The sequence below is a fragment of the Haliaeetus albicilla genome, chromosome 16 (genome assembly GCF_947461875.1).
Source record: "Haliaeetus albicilla chromosome 16, bHalAlb1.1, whole genome shotgun sequence".
NCBI lineage: Eukaryota > Metazoa > Chordata > Aves > Accipitriformes > Accipitridae > Haliaeetus > Haliaeetus albicilla.
In genome coordinates, this window is record NC_091498.1 from 18382219 (window position 1) to 18385350 (window position 3132).

Below are 3132 nucleotides of genomic sequence, written 5' to 3' on the forward strand. Positions count from 1 at the left end.
GTGTGCATTCTCCGTTTGTCTTCCTTTGTCATTTGTGTTTTGCTTTCTAGAAAGCAATGTTTTTTTCTTGTACCCTTCTTCAGCTTGTAGCAAACTAGAGTGCTTAGCATTTATGTTCATTCATTATTGTATTTCCCATGTAAAAATTTTTTTATTACATTAAGACAAGCTTATAAGCTGTTACTACATAACTTATCTTACTGTAACTCTTATTTCCTGACATTGTAATTTGTTTGTGATGTATATTGTGAGATTGTACTCTATGTTAATTTAATCAGCACAATTCACTGACATGCTGGACTGACATGCTAGCTGCTGTTTCAAATTGTAAAGTTTGTGTAGAGCTGTTGGGACAACTGAGACTCTCTTGTCAAGGTACTATGCTTTGATTCCTATAGCAACACTGTGGGTGCAGCTCTTAACGTCGAGGGCTGCTCGTTGGACACCCACTGGCTAACTTAATGGGCAGGTTTTCTTTGTAGAAATTCTATATACAATGCAGGTACCTACCTGGGCCCATGGCCGGTAATTATTTGGGCGTTTAGAGGAAAAACTAGTGTCTATTGCTGCTTTGAATATGTTTTAAAGTCTGAAAATGTAAATAGTTTATCAAAAAAATCTTGTACAGTCCAGTGTAAAGTTTTTAAATGAACTTAAAGGTTGCCATCACATCTCACACTCTCCTCTTGATACAGTAAAAAAAAAAAAGAAAGAAAAAAGTTTGCTAAGGATACCAATTTAAAAAAAAAATCTGTTCTCAATTTAAAAAAGAGAATAGTTATTCTTAGCTCTGCTTCATTGCATAAACAGACTTCTTGGATTTTGTTGTGCAGTATTGACGTGAGGTAAATTAAATATTAAATAATCTTTCAGTGGTACTTTTAAGAGTCTTCTCCTCCTCTGCCTCAGTTATTAATGGAAAAGACACAATTGAAAGACACTGTCCATATACAGTATGTTCTGGTGTATGTTGGCACCTTACCTACATGTTTCGGGTGGGGGGGATTTTTTTAATTTTTTTTTGGTTTTTTTTTTTTTTTTTTGCACAAGGTGCTTTCCTGATATGTTAAACATGTCATCCTTGGGTGATACAGTATATGCCATGATAGGGGTTTAGACCCCTCAGGGGAGTGTCTATAAGACTGCCTATTTATGCTCATTTACCTCAAGACTGTCCTCTCTACCCTTAATCTATTCACCATCACTCCATCTTTTGTACTGCTGTTGACACTTACAAATTAAAGATAAATTTTGTTTTATGAGATGTGTGTGTGACTTCTTCTATGCATTCCTTATTATTCCTTTGGAGTTAGCATTAAAGATTGACCATGATGGTCAATCATGCACAGGCAAATGCAAAAAAACTAGGCCTGTTCAGCTGGGCTCCTTTAAATTTAGTGACTGAATGTTCCAGCTCTTAGGTTTTCCCCATGCCTTTCCATTCCACAAAGGCATTTATCAGCCTCTGAAATCCATTAACACCATATGCTGTAAAAGACATGCATGATAACCAACCTAATTTGATAATATTCACTGAGTACTGTCAATTTTGTAAGCAGGAAGTACTGTTGGTAGCAACATAATCTCAGAAGGATTTTTATTGAGTAGAAATGAGACAAAATTCTTTCTTTGCCTTCCCCTCTTCCGCTGCATATAACATTAAACAAACTAACCAAAGTTGACAACAAAAAAACCTATAGTTGCCATATTGCCATGTCTGTAAACTGCTGCCATTTTTGTATCATGATTGGCTTTTGACTTAGTAATTAGTCATGGTTCTCATAGCAAAATAAATTATGTTTAAGTGTACTGTATTGTAACAAAAATGTAACAGAACATTTTGATTGTGTATTACATTAGATTTCAGCCTAGTTTCAGTTATTGCACAAGCCACCCTCCTTAATCCCCTAGAGAGAGCATCATACATGAGATTATTAAAAATGACATACTGCATTATGAATCTATGTGATTAAATACTTCAGGGTCAAAACTGGATGTAATGCAGTTGCTGACCAACATGTTATAATGGATAAATACATAAATATTGACTTTTCAATTTAAGCTTTGGTTTCTGGTAAGCAATCAACTAGTTACTCGGTCAAACTGCAACACTGAAGTGGTCTTGAGGAGAAGGCAGTAAAAAAACTGTATTTCTGCTACTGAACCTACAACAGTTTGACAAAATGTGGCAATGGCCATACCGTAAGTTTGAAAAACAGAATTAGGCACTAGAACACAGTCAGTCCATCTTAAGCTACTAAGGTCAAAGGCACCTGGAGATGAAGCACCATGTCATTGGGCCTGAATTTTACTTTTGTATGATACGTCTGAATTGGGGCCCAATGCTCTGCTGCTGTACTTTCATATTGCTCCACTTGGGTCAACTTCTGCTGTCCAAATTTTAGCTTTTTCTCTGTTTTCCCCACACGCATCCCTTACCACATGATTTGTCTCCTTTTCTTGCTGGAATCTGCAGCTGTGAATAATGATCAGTAATCTGGGAAATACTGAGGTGTCAGTTGGGTTGGTACATAGGTACAATGAAAAGCAAGCTGAAGAATGACATACAAAAAGTCATTGCTTCCTGCAGCAGTAAGAAACAAAATGTTTATCTGACCCCTCTAGATGTCAATCTGAAAAAAAAAAAATGCACAAATTACCATGCAGGACAGACAGTGTGCTGTCTCCACACATACAACAATCTTCTGGAGAAGGTAGTGTGTTGGAGGCTGCAGAGCAGCACGCGTGTGGTTCCTGGTGCCAAGGAGGAGTAGCGTGCCCCGGACAGATGGGTGACCGTGCACAGGCACCATCCAGTTTCCTTCCCTGGAGGACAGCACCTCTGACCAACTCAGTCGTGCTGGCTTTCCTGCGCTAGCCTTGTTGTCACTCTAAATGGCCATCTTAGCCTTCAGAAATTCTACTAATAAGACAACCTGTGCATCAGGTCCCTGCAAGGGAAAGATAGCACAGTGCTGGATGAGTAATAAATAAGCAAGCCGCTTGGCCTCCTAAGTTACTGTCATTATTCCAGTCATCACAGGAAGGATCTACCGCACTGGAAGCCAAGCTACTTCTCTGGCACCAAATAAGTGACAGAGCACAACCAAGATGAGAATTAAGGTGCTCCTG

At 38.4% G+C, this 3132-nt stretch overlaps 1 protein-coding gene across 8 annotated transcripts in view; it reads left to right on the forward strand.

Annotated features, from left to right (window-relative positions):
- The window catches only part of SOX6 (SRY-box transcription factor 6), a 382363-nt gene extending 381101 nt beyond the window's left edge, over positions 1-1262 (forward strand). For all 8 annotated transcript variants that reach the window (XM_069803757.1, XM_069803759.1, XM_069803760.1 and 5 more), the window contains one exon: positions 1-1262. This exon is cut by the window's left edge and continues 5714 nt beyond it. The gene's annotated coding sequence lies outside the window, so the exon portion shown is untranslated.
- Positions 1263-3132: the final 1870 nt, after the last annotated feature.